The 20,707-nt window shown below is 37.8% G+C and overlaps 1 pseudogene; it reads left to right on the top strand.

The window, feature by feature from the left end:
* Positions 1-15,311, top strand: part of LOC113058910 (Fanconi anemia group J protein-like) — a 35,804-nt pseudogene extending 20,493 nt beyond the window's left edge.
* The last annotated feature ends 5,396 nt before the right edge of the window (positions 15,312-20,707 follow it).

Below are 20,707 nucleotides of genomic sequence, written 5' to 3'. Positions count from 1 at the left end.
ACTGTTGGCCTCACACTAATGGCCTGCTCCGTGTCAGCGCTGAAGAGTGTGGGTGCTTGCAGGCAGGTGGCAGGGGCTCCACTCTGGTCCTTGGCGTGATCATCGTCACTGATATTTGACAGCTGAATTATTTACAGCAGCTACACATCTTCTCCTGCCACCACCAGGGCCCTATGTTTCATTTATGCCACCCTACAACCAAGTGTGTCCATTATTTAGAAGCCTTTTGCAAAGAAAAAAAAAAACACAGAATGGCGTCAAGGTTGGAGGAAAATAGATAAAGAGCAGAGTAGGTGGCAGGAAAATGAGAGCGAGAGAGAGAGAATGCACAGAGTTGTGCCTCAGTGTCACCTCGCCACAATGTCCCCTCAGAGAACTGCATCCGGTCGACTTAATCTAGCATGGTGACACAAGCTGAGTGATGCATATATTTAGTCGACTAACAACAATTAATTATTCATCTTTTGTTGTGCCTGCAGATTTTCGCTGGATAGTCTTCACTCCACTTTGTTTTATCAACAGCTTCTCTAAATGTTAACCCGTTCTTGTGCAGACATCTCTGAGGTGTGAGCCTCGTCTCTTTACTGTCAAGGGGAGCAACGTTTATATGTATACCAACAGTCTGATTATTTTCAATAGTTAGAGTAAGATTCTCTCAGATTAAGATGGTTATTTCATCAACCTCACTGACATGCCGCTTTGCCTAATTTTGTTTATTAGCTAAGAATTATGGCTGTTTATACCCCTTTTGTTACTTTTGAATTTTAATAGTGAATGTTGCATTTTCAAAACATGTTCTGCTAAAATAGAGTGCAGCACATCAGAGGTTTACTGTTATTATTACTATGCATTAGCAGTAAGTATTAAGACTGCTTAATAGCAATATATTCTGATGTTTCTTAACGTTAAACTATACTTTTATTTTGACGGGATGCTGTGAGGAACTTGCAGCCGCTGTGTATGTGATATGACAGTAGTTTTCTCAAATTAAATGGTAAAATGCTAATGAAGTGACTCTCAGAGCAGCTGGAGATGATATTCGTGTATTCATATCATCATAGTGAGACAGCAGAAGCTGAAAACACAGCGAGCATCGTCCGTGCTTTAGTATGTGTGTAAGTTACGTTTGTAAACAAAATCGTGAGTGTGAATCATGTGTATGGCTCTGTCCTTGGTTTTCATCCACAGTATCTCAGCCATAGTCTCAGCCTCAGACATCACACCCACAGAGTGTTGGCTAAACGTCTGATGAATATTGGACACAAAAGTGGAAACACTTTAGGAATGTCAAAGTCGCCATTGGATTGGTTGAATTATACAGGATATCCGTGAGACGTGTCACGTTCTTTAACCTTCCTCCTGGAAACAAAGATACCGTGTCGCCAAATCCCTCATGAAAGAAGTTAGCCGTCGTGTTTAAAACTGTGATGACGAGCGCTTATCAGGATCAACTAAACGCTAAGTATGTGAAATATTTAAAGTTTAGGGTTAGGGTTAGTTAAAGAGAGTTTTACACACCAGTCTGTTATTGTGGCGACATTTCCACGCCTCGAAACATGATGATGAACGAAACGCACTGTGATTGGTTTTTGGACATGTCGGTCAAACGGCCTTATGGGCGGGCCTTGGCCAATGAAAGCTGACATGAATTCCAGACCTTCGGTGTCATGATAAGTGTTGAATGCATGACAGGCTTTCCGTCGTAACATCGTGCAAGGTAAATAAGGGTGATATCTAGTGGAGAAGAGTAATAAGATTCACGTTACTCAGATCTTTTGAATTTTTGATGAAATACCGGAAAAGATTGATCCGTGGCTTTTGACAATTGATATCGAATCAATGTCATTCAAAAAAAAAAAAAAAAAAGATAAATCGAAATATCGATCTTATCATTTGTTGGAGCTTATTTGGTACTAGTGCATATATGTCGTTTTTGCTCATGCCATCTATTTGATGGCACTGTCACTGACCTCAGAGAGGGATGGTGTAGGGTCACTTCTGCCATGTTTGTGCACCTGAGCCTCAGCCAAGTGTGAAGATTGACATTTTCATTCTGCTGTGTCCTGGTCTAGGCCCTGTGGAAACAGCACTGCTCTTGTCAGATAATGCCTATGAATTAGGTATGAAGGCCATGTGCTCATCTCCACCACCCCCACAAACTCATATTCCTTGTCCAAACATCTTAAAACACAAGTGCACACTTGCAGTGGTTAATTTCATTTGGCAACACTGGATGCTGTCCATTTATTCCATCATTGCTTTTTTTTTTTTTTTTTAGAGATCAAATGTGAGGTGTTATCAGTTGTTTTGCATGCATGAAAATGTTTAATCTAAGTTTAATTAATTTGTAATAAAAATTCAAATACCAGGTAAATATTCTATTCAGAATTGAATTGAGAATTCCCTAGCCACTTCCATCACCTCCTCCTGGGGGATCGTAAGGTGTTCCCAGGCCAACCAAGGGATATAATCCCTCCAGAGTGCCCTGGGTCGTCATGTAACTTTTTATTTATTTATTTAATTTTTTTAACTAAAAATGCAAATCGTCAAGACCAAGTTTAAATGTTAGCTAAAACCTTGTTTGCAAGCTTTTAATATTTGTGATAAGTTGGATGGATGGATAATTACTGTAGGTACGATAGATACTAGTGATACGTAGGGATGCATCGGTCGACCGGCCATAAATCGGAACCAGCCGGTTTTTACTTAAAATACGCGATTGGCAATCGGCCGGTTTTTGGTCTTTTTTCGGCCGATTTTCACGGAAGTGCACCCGAGTGCACAGACTACATTGTAATCGGGCAGCCGTTCAGTACTGGAAGTGCAGAGCTACACGTCTGAGGCACACATAGCAGGAAACGAACAGCCGACTGCACAAAATAAGAGTCCCTTTCCTGCTCACTGAAGCTGCGTGAGCGTACTGTACCTTTCCTCGGCCTACACAAGCGGAGACAGTGAAGTGATGTTCAGCACAACTTCTCGCGTGTTGGATGAGAAATGAAACGGACTAAACTGTGACAAAACTGAAATATTTTTTGTTTTGTTTTTGTAAAGTAGAACTTGCATACAAGTTTGAATAGCCAGAAGTAAAGGTCAGTTCTGCATAGGATGATTATTTTCATTTGACCTTAAAATTACATCGACTTAATTTTATTTAAAAATCACCTGCTGTAGCACACTGGAAAAAAGTGTTGCATTCATCCAATTAAAAATTTGGGTAATGATGGACATCTATATTTTTAAACTTGAGACACTAGTTATTTATTTTTCATTAGCTCAAGTAAAAAAAATATAGATGTGAATCATTACCCTATTTTTTGGGCGTCATGACGTCATTACTTGGCATGGCCGCCACGTTGACTGCCTCCTTTACAGCCACTCGGACTACTGCGCAGTGTTTAGACATACTCCCTCTCATCCTTGTGTCTTAATTTGATTAATTAAAAATCTATTTTAACCATTTTCAACCGTTGCTGTATTGTGGGGTGTAATAGCGCAACACATAATCGCCATGGGGAAAATAAAATGAGAATGGATTAACTTTACACAGCTTTCCTGCTTGGAGGCGCGACTACAGAGACCATAACATCTGAATATTAATGTATATAGCTTAAGTCGACATTGAAAATAAGAGAAAATTTCTCGAGTTACTCATCCAAAATACGGGAAATTTCAACATTTATCTTTTTGTTACTATCCCTCTGCTGATAGCAAAAATTCGTACTATAAAACTGCTGCATTAACTAACGTTAAGCGATTTGTGAAGCTAGGTCTAACGTGACTTTAGTTACAGATTGGCGTGAAATCGTGCTCTCACAACAACCACGCTATCTTAAAAAGCCCCAACATCATGCTAAGGTTGCTTTCAAGTAAGAAAAACTCAAATACGTGAGAACCCCAGAAAAAATGTGAGGGTTGACAGCTACTAACTACACTTTTGAAACACATTGTTAAAAGTCCATGTGTGAATGGTTGTTAGCACTAACGGTTACTAAACTAGCAGCTAGGTAACGTTAGAGTGCAGCTTACCGGATTACTGTATACTGTTTGCCGCTGTTCCGGGGTTCTATGATTTGCAGCTCCTGAACCCATCCATTTGTGAACTGTACATGAGACTTCAATGACTTGTAGCTTCGGAACTATTCTGAAGTGTAGGCGATCACAAAACAAACAAGGTAGCCGAAGATATCTGTAATGCAAAAGTGCGACAACAAGTCTCCGTCGGTACTCCACTATTTGTTGGGAATTTCATATGGATCCAAACCGTTAATAGTGCCGATTTGGTCCAAATACTGGTCTCTGGCATCCCTATTTAGCGTATCCCTATAAATCCCACAACCTTTTCGCGATTTTGACATCTTTTTTTCTTTCTCCAAACTCTGTTCTTCTCGTTCAACTTGCTGTATGTTTGAATTCGCGAAGCTGGCAACATGGCCGCCACGTCCCAGAATGCAACTCGGTGCCCAAGCCCTATTGGATGAATGAAACACATTTCATCTTTGTTTTATCCGCACCAACATTATTTGATTTTAACATTTTGGAATAATCTATTTATATAGCATACTTTTATTTATTCTCACTGGTAAAGAGTTTTTTTTTTTCTTTATTTTAAACCAAATTTAAAAACTAAAATACTGAATGCTGATTAAGAAACATCTTATTGAATGTGTGCTGATTGTGTTGTTTGGATTGTAGAACTATGCAGTTATTGCCTTTAATTTAACATGGCTACAGTTAATCTTTTAATTTAAGGGCAGTTCTATGTAGTTTCAACCCAAGTCAAATACAAAAGCTAAATGCTGATGTCTGTACCATCTATTTTTGTATTGAATGTAGGCTACTTACTGTGCAGTTACTGCCTTTAATTTCAGATGGTTATGGTTATTGTTTTCAATAGCCAAAAGCCAGTTTGGCCTATTAAATACCAAATAAACATCTTGTTTATGCACACTTACTTTCTTTCTTGTTTGTTGCTTAAAGATAAAAAATAGAAGAAAAAAAATCGGAAATTGAAAAATCCTGAAAAATCATGATCGTGCATCCCTCGTGATACGATAGATATAAGTGATGCGATAGGGAGGTAGGGAGATACTATAGATAAGATAGATACTATGGATAAATGGGTATAGAAAATTGTATTTAGTGTATAAATTGCATCATATTTAACATCTGAATAAACTTTGTTCATCTTCCTGTGGTCAATTTAATTCAAATTCCATCTCCAAGTAAAAGAAGCCAATTTTTTAATTCAAAACTTGAAAAATATGAAGGCTGTAATTAGTCTGTATAATTAAACAACTGGTGATACTCTTGAGTTTCTACCTTACCTCTGACTGGCTCATCTTTTGATTATTATTTTTTTTAACTACAGCTCTAGTCTGTCAAGATGAGGGATGTGGAAAATGTGCCTGTAATGAAATGACTGCAAAGAAGCAGACATAGAGTGATGTTTACTCACAGTGTCTGTGAGATAAAAGCATTAGGACCATTACCCTTTGAGCCAAGGGACTCCAGTGGCACTGTATTGTATTTCACCCGCTTTTATAAATTACAACTCTGGGAATATCAACAAGCTTATACAAGGAGTCTTAGAGCTTTCATGTGTCCTTGTCTTTTAAGGACCAGCATTTTACTATCAGGTCATCATCAGGTTACACTTCAGACCTATCACAAATTAATTTAGGGGTGCAGGATAAATATCGGCCAATAATTAATGAAATAGAGAGCGTTTACTACACAAAGCCATTGTTAACTGACAAGCTGCGCAAATCCACGGTCATTATTAGGGTGGATTTGTGTAGTAACCATTGATCTATGTGAAATCATGCACGTGTTGGAATTTACGGCTGATTAGAGAACCAGATTTACTGACAAGCATTAATTATTGACTGATATTTATCATGCACCCCTAAATTAATAACTTTGACCCTTAAGGTATTGCAAGATGCAAAATAGTACTTCCAAACCCATCAGTGGTAATTATCAAAAAAGACCATCCAAGTCTCCAAGTTTTCCTCCTTTTTCTTGTTGTTATGAACTCTTCCTCAGAAATCTGAAGTAACAGAAATTTCCTCCAAGTACAGGGTGTATAATGTGGGCATTCTACTGAAAGAGTGCATTCATAATTCATATTTTATTCATATTGGATTTGGAGCAAATGAGGGACAATTAGTTTGCTGTAGTCTTTGAAACAGTGACGTTTATGAGTTGATGTTGCATCTTCAGCACAAGTGTCATGTTTTATTTAAGATAAGTGGCTTGTTTGTTCCTATAAGCACAGACCTGATGAAACATTGTGCATGCACTCCAGTCACATCAGTGTGTAAAATAGTTTTCATGGTGCAGAAGTCTCAGCCACCTCAGGTGATTTAAAGGGATCATATGATGCGATTCTGAAATCTGAATTTTCCTTTCTCCTTGGAGTGTTACAAGCTCTTGGTGAATAAAGAAGATCAGTGAAGTTGCAAACACCAAAGGCTCAAATCCAAAGGGATATTCTTTATAAAATTTAACACTCGTCCACTCCCCCCTGAAGCAGCTCGTTCTAACACGGCCCCACATATCTACCTCAGTATGTGGGAATATTTGCATAACGCCACCCAGATGTTCACACAAAGAAAGAAGGCATACTTTTTGTTCTCGTTGTAGTATTGTTGTTGCCGCCGCCGCCATGTCGTATAGACGCTGTGTGTTTCACTGTGAAAGTGAAACTACTTTTTTTGGCCTTCCAAAAGAGTACGATATCCGCTTCATCATGCCTGGGGCTGATTCGTGCTAGTGGCTAAAAAATTCATCAACTTTGAACTGTGGATCAGCGAATCGACTTTCACCAGGGACAAAGTGGCATCCAGCCTGGGGTCGTCACATGTGGTTGCTGCTCTTTCGTAGAATCCGCCTGCCATTCAAGCTGGTCACGGCTCACTCTAGACCATAGCTCACTCTAGGCATCCGGCCTCTGCAAACTCAAGGCCGCGGTGTGTGACCCTGTTTCATTGAGAAAGCGAAACTACTTGGCTTTTGCCTTCCAAAAACATTATGAAATTATGTTTATATCACATTTACACTGGGTTTTATGTTTTTGTCTCATCGTTCTGGCCGGACAGGGCGTAACATTTCCATCACAGGGTTGAGGCATTCGGCTAATCACAATGCGTTGGATAGCTGGCCAATCACAGCACACCTCGCTTTTCAGAGAAATTATTTTGTGAAAATCGATGCGTTTCAGAAGGTGGGGCATAGAGGAGAAACAATAATGTACAAAATGTGGAAAATAATGTGTTTTTTAACCTTAATCCGCATAAACATATTTCATTACACCAAATACATTAAATAATGTTCTTTTTAGTAGCATCATATGACCCCTTTTATAGTGCAGTAATTTTGGTGAATTTAATGTCTTCTTGGTAAAGTGGGGACGTGCTTAGGTTTTCTGTCTTCCAAACAACAAAAGTGTAAAGATCCTAATACTGAGCCCTGAGGCACTCCTTATGTTATTTTTTATCTGAATGAAGCCACAAATTCCTGTAGTCATGAAAAGTTTTTTGCTGATCACAAGCAGAACTTTTGTTGAACACATTTCCAAGCCAGTGAAGATTTGCTTGGATTGTAAAGGCATGCCTATTCAAGAGGAAAATGCGTACAGCAGAGACAAGAGTTGCTCCCTGTGTGGTTGAGCTTTTAGATCACTGTTCCCCCTTTGGGAGTCACTGACATTTTTGCACTAACAATAGCACTCTAACAGGGATTTTTATTATGAACAGTCTGAACTTGCAGTTTATTTGCTCTCAGTAATGGGAACTAGAGAGAAGGCAAAAGAGAATCCTGTGTTGCTGTGATGTTTCGTTCTGAGGCATTTAGAGTGCAGTGTAATCTGGCTGAGCAGTGTATTCCATTACTCATCTAAAAAAATAATTTAAAGTCCAAACCAGCAGTGTTTACAGTGCAAACAGAAATTACTGGGCAACCCATAGTTCATACATTCCTCTTCAACTGATTCTTGTTTTGTTAATGGGGGCCACATGAATATTGCAGTTTTTAATCGGACATTTACATTCTATAATTTTGTTTTCATTATGTTTGGTATTAAAATTGTCCCTGTTTACCCCTGTAGCTCACTGCTATTAATATTCTACACTAATTATACTAATGTGTTGCATCAGAACAGAAATGTAAAAAACAATGGTGTCCCAGTGAACTGACTTACATATTATTATAGACTTAATATTATATCCTAACAATTTTGACTAAATGTATACTACATAATAAAAATATCAGATTGTCTTTTTTTTTTTTTTTTTTTTTTTTTTTATAATAGTTTATGGTCAATTTTTGTTTTCCATAAGATGTTAGATAAACTGAGCGACCGCTGGATAAACACAGGTCTGTTGGACAAGCTTGAGGATTAGAAAACTGTGATCACTGAGCCACGTGGTGGTGGCAAGAGTGATTTTGATGAGTTGCTGCAGACATACTACAAGGCCATCAGAGGAATAGCTGCCAACAGTGAAAACAGAGGTCAGTATTGATTCATTCCTAATGCCGTGTTTAAATATGTTGTCTGTGTGATGATAATGATTTATTTTCCCAGATGGAGATTTGCAGGTAACGGTCTTCAAAAACGATATCACATTTATAATTGCATATACTGAATGTGGCATGTCTGTGAAGTTTTCTCATTCTTAATTGATCTCATGGATGAGCCATGTTCAAATCAATCAAAAATAGATTTAATTAGTGGAATTCTGTAATAACATGGCATATTATTTACATTATTTCCAATCACATAACTTTGATAATGTCACTATAATGACTTGAAAAGTGCATTGCTTTAGTAGTTGTTCTAGTCAACTGGATGTGATATTTGTGGTTTAAGATGATTCAACACCATTTAAGTGGCTTCATGAGCTGTCAACTGAATTTAGAGATTCCCATTAGAGAGTAACTTTGCTAGACTCTCCTAATCTTTTTATAAACTGATTGAAAACTTTCACTTTTCTTCATCCTCATTTTAATCCTGAAGTATAATTTGTCCTGTCATATGTGTTCATGTCTTTAAAAAGTTACTTTGTAGGCAGAACATTAGTTCCCACCTTGCTGTGATCCGTAAATGAATTCAATAGTGATTTTCTGTGTTTTGCCTGTCCTTAGCAGATAGACCTGACCTTTAAGCTTCCCCCTCCGTCTACCTTGCTGTCAGAGTATGTTGAGGCTTTCCTAACTGGGTCTGTCACCGTGGGGACATGTACAGATGATTGACACTTCCGAGCCCTTCACCTTCGTGGAAGCCGTTAGCGTGGTTGTACCCTAACCTCTGAGGAAGGCCTTTGATTTTTTTTCACTTCTGCTTCAGTGGAGGCCGATTGAGTTTGCCATTTTATTTGAGTTTTGGAGGCTTCTAAGGTAGGTTTTAATCGTGTGGCTTGTTGCGGACAAGCAATGAGTTGATGTGCCAGAGAGGGTGAAGAGCAAGGAGGCAGGGGTTTTCTACTGCACCTGGCCAACTGTTATCCTCCTCGTTTCAAATGCCACATGTAGTGGTGGACAGCACTCAAATGTGTCTGTTTGTTGACCTCAATTTCCCCTCTGATACCATCCCCCATCTACATAAGTGATGATTTGTATCATTTGCCTAGTGTAGGTTTTAAAACTAGAAGGAGTTTTGGCGTATTCATTCTTATCCCAAACAGATTAAAAGTTTCTGGAGCCATTGCTACTTTTTTAAGATTATTTTTGGCATTTTTCGCCTTTATAAGGAAAGGACAGTATTTCAGACAGGAAGCGTGGTGGGAGAAGAGGGGGGATTAGAACGTGAAAGGTCCGCGAACTGGGACTCTAATAATTCGGGATGCCTGATATTATTAGAATAGAATTTAAAAATAACTGTTTTCTGTTTCTTTTTTACAATGTAATTTATTCCTGTGATGGCAGAGCTTAATTATTTTAATTTTATTATTGAGTGTAATTTTATTAAATAATTTTATATTTTACAGTAATAATAATAAAATTAATAAAATAAATGATTATAGTTCACCCAACCAAAAAAAGACAATTCTGTCATAATTTACTCACATGGTCCAAAAAAGTATATGTAATACATTTTATATTAAAAAAATCTTGCTGAACCTACTTTTTGTAACCTCTGTTCGATGCTTTGCACAAAAATGACTTTAAATGATCTTTTCAGAGTAATTTCTCCTAATTTGATGTGCGATTAATTAGATTAATTAATCACCACATCATGTAATTAATTAGAATATAAATAGTATTCACTTACCAGCATTACTTTCAGAACATGCTTGAATTCATTGACTTGTGACTCTGACTGTCTAGTCAGAGTAGAGGTCCTGTTGTGTGGATGCCTGCACAGTCTTTCCAAATAGACATAAAAGCTATTAAAATGCCTCTAAAATGAGATTATCGCTTTTATTAGTTCGTTATTGTGAGCAAGATCAAAGGTGAACTTTTAACAATCTAAGGCATTATCCAGTAAGCCGATGGTGCACACATAAAAATAGCCTCTGGTGAACATAAAAACTGTAAGGAACGTTTTATTTCGCTAAGAAAAATAATCTCTGATTTAAAAGGCACTAAAAGGGCTATTCCAGCTGATGCCGTGTCTCGATGCCTAATGAACAGCTCGTGTGAGACGAGTGGAATGTGTGGAATGTTGTGTCTCGTCTCTCTTTGATTGTCCTTTTAATTGCGGAGCAGAGGACTTTTAGTGTGACCAGCTCTGCTGTTTCCTAACACGGACAGACAGCAGGCTACAAGATCTCGGTGACAGGCACGACGGCCGCAGCGTTTCGCTCTGCTGCAATGCATGCCTCTTGGTCAAATGTCTGTTTTTAAGGATGAACAGGTAAAGAGGTTGAAGCTGATGTGAGAGTGGGCTATCTCCTGACATTTTACGTAATCCCTTCCAGCTTGCGGTTTCTTGCACATTGAAGAGATTTGGCTTGTAGCGGGAATTGGCTTTTTCACATATGCAAGCTGTCATGTCGGATTGAGTGTTGACGTGGTACCAGGAGGTGAAGGGCCTTGATAGTGAAATAGACTCTGATTGGATTTATATGACAGTCCGCCTCGGGGTAGCGGCGTTTATTTGACAACAGGATCTCTATCCAGATGCTTTTAACCCTTCCACTGGGTTAGAGATTGAGATGCATCAGATGGCATCAGATGGCGGATTCAGTCATGCTTAAGTGTTTACTCTTCAGTTCAGCCCCATGTGTATGCCAACGTGTCCATGTGTTTCTAAATATTCCTGATTAAGGTGTGTGAGAACATTGTGGATGATGCAGAGCTGATGTGTACAAGAGACAAGCCTTACCTGCAACGGTCATGCCCTCGTACAGGTTGTGGCATCTGAAAACACAGTACCTGTCACAAATAGTTAAGGCCTTCACTGTCCTGTCCCATCCGACAGGATTTGAACTTTTCACTTGTCAATTCAGAAAGGTTAGCGTTAAAACCGTGAGGGCAGTGGGTGAAAATTGATGGATGCCTCCCTGGCATTTTTATGGCAAAGCAGATGCCTATTGTCTGGTGGCCTCTTTCTTCCGCCTCTTTGCAATGGATCAGCGGATGTGGGCAGGCAAGTATGAAAGCACTTCAGGCCTAGGGTGTCATCTTCAGGGGAGCTTTGCCCTCTGCAGATCACCACTCACCAGCCTACCTTCTGCCAGTGTTAATCTAATTAGTTCTGTATGAGTGGCACGATGGTGGTGCAGCTGCCCTACTCCCAGGTGTGGCCTGTGGGGTCTTCTGATTAATGTAAAGTTAGTGAATATTAATACTGTCTACTGAGTCTACTGAGAATCTTTATTTGTACAAGAAGAAAATTATCAATGCCTCAGGATTGGCTCTAAACCAGCAACCTTCCAGTTACAAGACCTGTAAACTCACCACTACTCACTACTTAACCAATGATATACTGCTTGTTTATTTTGCTCAGGCTTGGAATCGGTTCATCAAAAGTTCCACAGGGTTTCCATGGTCCTGGAAAACCCTGCAAATATAAACTAAGGAAGTTTAAAACGGTGTTTTCCAAGCCAATAAATGAATAGAATAGAAAAAAAAGTCAGGGATATTTCTATGCTTATACTACCATTGAAAAGGTTTGAGATTTTATGTTTTTAAAAGGATTCTCTTATGCACACCAAGGATGCATGTATTTAATCAAAAATACAGTAAAAAAAAAATCAATATTGTGAACTATTTGAATTTAAATAAAAATATATTAAAACATTTATATGTAATTTATTCTAGTGATGGGAAAGCTGAATTTTCAGCAGACATTTTTCCAGTCTCATTTGTGTCAGGAACAATGAAACATTTATTATTATCAATGTTGAAGAAATTTGTGCTGCTTAATATTTTTGCTGAAACTGTTATACCTGAAATTCTGTATAATGTTTTTATAGGAGCTATTTTGGTCCAAGTCATTGTTTCTTTTGCATTGCAGGTCGAACTGAACATGAAGTACAATGACAAGCATGCCAAGACACGAGGGCTTCTGCCTGGTGGCCGCTGGTACGAGATTCATACCGGGCATTAAACCAGGCACTCGGAAGGTGAGAGCTACATGAAATTCAGAAATTCCGTTGATATTTATGCAATTGCTTGATATTCTTGATATTTAAGACCAATTTGTAGCAACAATACAGTATGTTTGTTTTCCTAACAGGTGTATACGGCATCGAAATGACTGGGGGGCACTCATACTGGTAGGTGACCGGTTTAGGACGAACGTAAAAAAGATATATCATGGGTAAATGACAAATGGTCTGAAAGTGCTAAAAATTTATGGGTTTGTCCATTTGTTTCACCCAGTTGTAGTTCTATTTCTGTATCACTAGATGGAGATAATTACCCGTTTTGAAATTTTAGACTGTGGGCTGTGGCCGGATAATGTGTACATAAGGTCTTGCTCTTTTACATGTAACAGTGATGGGTTGAAAACCTTCATTACTTGAAAATCTACACTTATTGACAGTACTGTGGTAGAGTGTTATGAAAATAGTGGTCAAGTAGAGTGGTTAAATGTATGTCAAACGCTGCTGTCCTCTTCTCTCAGGCCTCTCAAAGTGGGTGCGTCAGCTAGTGAGGCACCGTGACACCTTCACTGGCGCCATGCAGTCCCTGGAGTTCTTTTCTCAGTGCCAGCTGGGGGCAGTAGAGACCTTCGAAGAGACACAATCTCAGGCTGCCCCTCAATACCCCAGTCCCTCCACTGCTACCTCACCATCTCCTGAGATAATAACCCCCGACAAGCCATCTGACTCGCCACTTGCACAGCCAAAACTACACAACGAGGTGCAGGCGGCCAACTCTGAGAGCAGGTCTTCTGAATCAGGTATATGGCTTGTGTGGATACAAAATAATAATTGTATTTGTTTAACATTCTCAATTGTGTCCTGAAGGAAATCATCTGGTGATGGTGAACAACTGTTGGGCCAATGGTTTCCTGCGTCAATCCATTAAAGTAACTTCTGTGAAATTTTATTATTTCTGTCTTTTATAATGAGACCCTCTTGGATAAGTTACTTCATGCTCTTCATGTAATTTAAAGGAAATGTTCACCCAAGAAAATGAAAATTGATTTAATTACCCTCATTACATTGGAAACAAACATATCTTTTTTTCTGTTAAACAAAAAAAGAGAAACAAGATTATATGGTTTTATAAGATTAACTTTGTATATAAGTGCATGAGTCATAAGGACTATTTATTTATTTATTTACATTATTACTATTTATTTTTTTCTTTTATCTTGGAGCTTGACAGCCCAAACATTACCATTCAAAAGCTTGGGGTCTTTAAGATTTTTTAAACATTGATGCTCTGTGTTTAGCAAGGATTCATTAAATTTAATCAAAGGTGAAAGTAAATACTTTTGTAATGTTCCAATCTATATGAATATAAATATATAAATCATTTGGAATGTATATTTATCAAAGAAAAGTTTTCACAAATATAATAAGCCGCACAACTGTTTGCAACATTGCTTATAATAAGAAACTATAAACATTGTATGGTAGTCTGTGTAAACTAGTGACCCAATACATTCTTCAACATTTCTCCCTTTAGTTTAAAAATCTAATTTATTTAAAACAATGTGAGGTTGAGTAAAGGATGACAGACTTTATTTTGGGGTCAGCTATTTCTTTGACATTGTGTGTACCTTTAGATAAAACCATCTGGTAAGTGAACATGCGTTTATGTGGCATGTACATGTATGTATGTGTGCTGTACACACTCTTCACTCCTCATTGCCCCTGTCAGACTGTGTGGCCCCCGACTGACTGAACAGCATTGGGATGAGCAGATGTCTGACTGTTGCTTTTAATGAAATCCTTTGACCTTTGTTTGTGTTAGATTGAGCGTGAGTATTTGCGCACACTTGAGAACAAATCAGGGACTCCACTCTTTCAGACATATAAACCATATTGTAGACCCAAATCTAAAGTCCATGCACAGTTATCCTAGAGACTCTGTGCTCCAACAATCAATCAAAGCTTACCCTTAAATGTGTTTTGTCTGACGGGCAATGCTGACTGTATTGTTTTAACCAAAGCATACGTTTGAGCTAGTATACACACCCAAGAGTTTTGTATAAATGTCACTCAGATGTCTTTGTGTATGTCTGTTTGAACAGGTGACCAAAAGAATATACAGCATCCATCTGAACCAAGCAGAGAATGTGTTGTCCAAAGAATGCCATGGTCTACAAGCCACCTCTTCACCTCCACTCCAGTCAGTAGCCAATTCAGGATTCCTATTTTTCAATCTGAGCCGGATGAGAAGTCAGTGAACAACAAGCAGGTTCAGAAGGAAGTTATTCCTGTGCTACCTGTGGCACCAAAGCACCAAATAAATGGTGCTCCTGACCTCAGAACACCAGCAGAATGGATCAGGAAGATCTTGAAGAGGATGAACAAAGTATCTTCTACAGCCCTGAGCTGTTTGAAGGAGATGAGGAGGAGAAGGATGAGACTATGGAGGTGATGAAATCTCCTCCAGAAGTCAACCATCCTCTCGCTAATAGCACAGCCAGTGTTCTTTTGGAGGATCTGTTTGGTTCAGAGCAGGGCAAGAGGACATTGTCTGAAGACCATGTGAGCAGCGCTGTCCCATCCAACACATTGTTACAGGGTAGTACACATACCCTCAACCAGCCAAACGTGCATCATTACAATTGATGACTGATGATGTTTAGCTTTGTTATAAAGAAAAACAAAAAGATTGAATGTATGCAAGTCCTTTTTTTGTCTTATTTGGTGTAATAATGAAAATTGTATCCTATTCCCAAAAGCAAACAAATGGCTACTGTCTTTAATATGCTCCCAAGTATATGTGTATCTTTTAGTAGAATTATTAAAATAAGTGACAAGCACGTCCTCCTCTCTGCAATGTGATGTCTTCATTTATTTTAATGAGATGTACTGTAATGTGGGGGTTGAAAACTGGAAGGAGGTGCAAGGAGGGGTTTACATGGCTAATTTCTCTCAGCTGAGAGGGTCTGCATTTATACAGTGTTTGTTCCACATACATTCACAGCTTAATGATCATAATGCATTTATAGATATTATTTTTGAAAGGTGTGGTACTGGCAGAAATATTCAAATAGTCTTACTGTGAGAAGAATGAAAATGGACTTGAAAATGTCATCACTCTCATCATGTTCCAAGGAGAACATATTACACTATTTTTTTTTTCTTTCTCTGAGACTTCGCAGAGGAGTGGTGGGGGGGGGGGGGGGGAGTAGCAAATTAACCGCCATTAGCCTGACAAGATTTGTCTCGTTAGAGGGACTTAAATGGCAACACCGTTAATGTGGGGGCCAATAAATAAATTTTATTAAACCCCATCCCTCCTCATCTGCCCTGTGAAGAGGCAGGCAGTTCGTTATTATAATTGCATGGAGGGCTGAGACCGGCCCATTAGTATCAATATGAATGAGGATGCTAAGGCGTGAGAATGTGTGTAGTTCAAGACATCCTAATAAGCTGTCTGCAGCCATGCATAACTGCAAAACAGTTCGACTCTTCCCCAGCTAGCCATTTAATAAACAGATTCCAATAATTGAATTAAACTAATTCACCCCTTGTCTCTCTCTACAATCAGTTACAAGTTTTTTAATAAGAGCAGTGCTGTGCAAGAAAGCTCTTTCCACTGCGATAAACATTATTCTATTCAGGCATTATGATTTTCTCAAAGCTCTTTCTGAAGCTCTTTTTTAAGTCATTTTTGAAAAGTAGGCTACATTTTGTAAACTTCATATTTGTGGTAGAATAATGGACCAGTTTGATTTTCCTTTTGAATTCTTAGTGATGAGGTTCTTTGTCAGTGAGAGAAAATCCTGACCACACATACTCTCTGAAAGATATACCTTTTTGTTATTTGTGTTTTGCTGACACCCAGTCAATATTAGGCCAGCACTTATTTTAGGTGAGAGCGCATAGATGAGTGCACACCGTCGGTTTCTTTCTTTCTCAAGTTTTTGTGCATACTGTACACAAATTTCCACATTGTTTGTGTACAATGCCATATGGAATGAAAAGAAATCCTTATTGATTGGAGGTCCTTGAGCTTTAATTAAATCAGAACCAGACTGGTACTTAGACGTGTAAAAGAAGCCTAGGAAAGGTACTTGAAAAACAAGTTGAAGATATAATGACATGTTTTATGTTGTTTGTTTGTATTTTACAAATTAAACCTGCTGTAACACTAAGGACAGTCTATTAGAGATCTTGACCAATAATGGAAAATAAATCAGTTAATTATTCTATGAAATATTGATCAAAGTCATACTAGAAGGGCTTACTGGTCTGTTGTTGTTAGGCTATTATACATTGCACCCCTACATATGAACATAAGTTTATTGATCCATAAAGTCTGCAGTGGGTGAGTAATCATAACTTTTCAATGCGTCTGGTGTGTCTGAACTCCAATGACCCATCAACTGAGGACAATATTTTATAGCATCAAAACACTTTTTTTTTTTTTTACACTTTTCATACACTACTGTTCAAAGGTTTGTGGTCATTCATATATATTTATTTAAAGATTTTAAAAAAATATATATAAAAAGGTAACCATGAAGACATTTTACAAAAGATTTTAAATGTATTTCTTTTGAAATTTCTATTTATTAAAGAGTCCTGACAATGATGCATCTCTGATTTCTGGAGGATCATGTTTTCACTGCTAAAAATTTAAATCTGCCATCACAGGAATAAATTACATTTTACATTTTTTATTTTATATATATAAATATATTAAAATACAACTTTAAAGTTTGAAAACAATATATTTGTATATCTAAAGATTTGTGTACAGTTGCATTTAACAGTTATTGTATTAATTATTAATTTAAAGACTAAATGAGCTTTAAATGAGCATTAGATGAAGACAAAAGCTAATCTAAATGCAGAAATAGCTGATGATGCTGATAATTTGAGAAACTCACAATTGCTAATTTATCATGTTACCATATAGTTCAGACCTATTTTTAATTGTATTTTAATATATATATTAAATAAAACTTCGAAATTGATTTCATATATATATTGCGAAGACTCTGAGAGCACATTAAATAATTGCCTATTATTCACAGCCTGTATGGTGGTTTTTAATGTGGAGAAGGAAGGTTGACAGACTCTGATCCCATTACGGAGGTTAATGTTATATTTGTAATTAAACTGGATCATTTTGTCCCATGAGAGGAAATTATCACGCTTCACAGAGTACAAAATATGATCATTCAGTACAAAGCTTTTCACCTCACTGCTTTATGGATGAAACAAAAGAAAACATTGCTTCATCTATTTGTCAAATGACTAAGCCTTCTTTTACATTGTGTATTTAAATAATTTTTTTAATCACTTTTGAATATCTTGGTGGGGGCTTTAGGAATTTTAATATTACGATATATGTGGATGTTTTTGTGGAAGTTACAGAATCCTTAAAAGTCATCTGTACAAGATTTTTTATTTCCCCCATCCATCTTTGACTCCCACATTGATCCATTCTTCAATATGAGCAGTGGACTTGGATATGAAAAGGTAAACACAACAAACAGGAAATGAACTTGTAGGTTTTACAATATATATGAGGCCATGTGTCCCCAAGGCATCACATTGCATGCCAAAGGAAGCTGTAAGCCAGAAGCTGTGATAGCATTGTTAGGGCTGTTAGGTGGGGTGATGTTGTTACTGCTTGTGTTTTGGGTTTGGGTGTGGCTTGTGGACTAGTGGTTGCCTAGTCACTGAATGTTTGTTGCTGTAGCAACAGTCTGCAACAAGCTTGATTGGCGGTGTTTTGTTTTTTTCGTTTTTTTTTTTTTTTTTTTGTAGGTGAGGTGTATAATGTAATGGATAGCTAATCCTCATTTTGGTTAATCTGTCTGTCATGTTACCATCTTGTGCTGGCTTGGATGCCAGTTTTTACAGCTTAGAATCCGAATAAAAACGCTTATCGGCTGAAGAGGCTCTGTTAGAGGTTTAGACCTGTAATCTCTGGCAGTAATTGGCTCATGAGCTACCAACGGCATTAAGAAACGGACAAAGAATACGTCTGATATGCCACTTGTGTTTGGTCTTTAAAACCTAAACAATTTAAATTACTTTAATGAAAGGTTATTTAAGTATAAGTAAGGGTTCTAATGTACGACAGTTTCATGTCATGTTCAAGTCTAGGGCTCTGAAGGCACTGTTGGCTAGTTTTGATCATCTTAGTTCCTAAACATCTCCCCCCTCAATCTGTCTGCAGACACAGCTGTCAAATCTTGGCTTGGGTTATAGTTTTGAAGCCCCTTGAGCAATAAACCTAGATTTCTTTCAGAGGTTTATTCAGAATTAGATGCTTAATCTGATTTAACAATTTGATAAGTAGACTGATCTTAGTATAGACAGTCTTTGTTGTGGTTTATCTTCTGTTGTTTACTTAAAGCCTTTAATATGTGTTCTTTTTTTTTTCTTTTGCATCTGTAATCTCTGGGATCATATGACTTTGCTAAAAAAAAAAAAAAAACATTATTTTGTATATTTGGTGTAAGGCAATGTGTTTATGTGGGTTAAACACATGATTTTCCATATACTGTACATTAATGTTTCTCCTCTATGCCCCGCCTTTCTGAAAAGTGACGATTTTTACAAAGCTAATTGTTCTGTAAAGTGAGGTGTATGCTAATTGGCCAGCTATTACATTTGTATCTATGTATATGCGTATCGTTTTGCACTTGTTTTGGCATTCATTGTGGACAGAAAGGTAAGTATTTCATTGCTCAGGGAAACTTGTTTTCCTCACTGGGCATATGACAGTAAACACTTTGAATCCTTGGGGCTTAATTTCATATTCATATACTAAGTGGTTGTAAGTGTATATGAAGATTTAGCCACTAACACATTTTTTTTTTTTTTTGTCATGTAGTTTTAAATACTTGAGTGGCCATCATTTTAATCAATCACTTGAAACGGATTTGTTAACTCTGTATCATCATTTCCATTTTTGTAGGAAATTGATTTCTTAATTATTAGAGAAAGTGTGTGTTGTTTGTTTATTAATACAGTTAAACATTGCCGTTGAGACACATCAGTGAATCAATAAAATTGACTTTTTAATAGAGATGCTGATGGAGCTTGAACCAGGCAGCCTACTTCTGTATTTGGTGGGAATTTATCGCAACACGATCCAAACTCCAGTTGGTCAGGGTTTCAGAGTTATGTTTTTGAACTTTTGCTTTTATTTCATCTCTAGTTACCATGTTTTAAACCATTTTGGATCTAACTGGTTCCAATAGTCTGACACACCATTGCTTAGATTGATCAGAGACTTATTTGAATTCTTTCTGTGTGATTCAGGTAAAAGTATTGTCTGATACACAGCCACAGATAACAGCAAATCAGCCAGACAATGGATAACAGCCGATCATTGTCTTGTTCTGCTGTTGTATTTCTAGACTGCTGATATATTACCTAACATTCCCCTTGTTTTGTGAGCTAGGTGCATATAAATTAGTATTATTCCACCATGTGTTTTTGATTTGACTGTAGGCTGGGTGGGAAGACTTGTGAAGTTGACTTCTCTAGGAAAACTGTCTACTTGATGCTGATTATAGCGGGGATTGTCTAAGCTATGAGCCTCGGCGGACTTCATGCCATGATATAAGCCTCAGCGCTGGCTCCTATTGGAGGACAAAGTAAACCTTCCTGCCCAGGGTGCAAAATAACCATGTTCTTGAGGGTCTGTCTCCTGCTCACCAAAGAATGTTGAAGCGCTGAATATGAGGTAAATCAGCGACTATGGGCCTTGTTGGTAAATGTTCCATACTGTTAGTGATTTGCTGCCATCTAAATGCTGCAGACAAGCTATTTTGTCTGATTTTGCAGTTCTGCAAGCCGTACAATTAATAGGTCCAGTTTATCCCCTGCGTGTGTACGTTTATCTTTGTTTGGATTGTTAAAAAAAGATACTTATCCTGTCTTGTTTGTTTGGCAGATCAGGTTTGCTGGCAAGTTATGGATGTGTACTGTTCTGTATGGTTCTGGAGTGCAGTGAGACAATCACACCTCTCAAGTGTATATTTCGAAATTTCAGAGAATTTCTAGTTTAACTGCCAAATGGCTTTATGCACATGCAACATTCACAGATTTCCAGCTTATTTGAATGCCTCATAATTTGCATGAATCATATAATTCTACATCGT

The sequence above is a fragment of the Carassius auratus genome, chromosome 40, assembly GCF_003368295.1.
Source record: "Carassius auratus strain Wakin chromosome 40, ASM336829v1, whole genome shotgun sequence".
Classification (NCBI taxonomy): Eukaryota; Metazoa; Chordata; class Actinopteri; order Cypriniformes; family Cyprinidae; genus Carassius; species Carassius auratus.
This window is presented reverse-complemented; position numbering and strand designations above follow the sequence as displayed.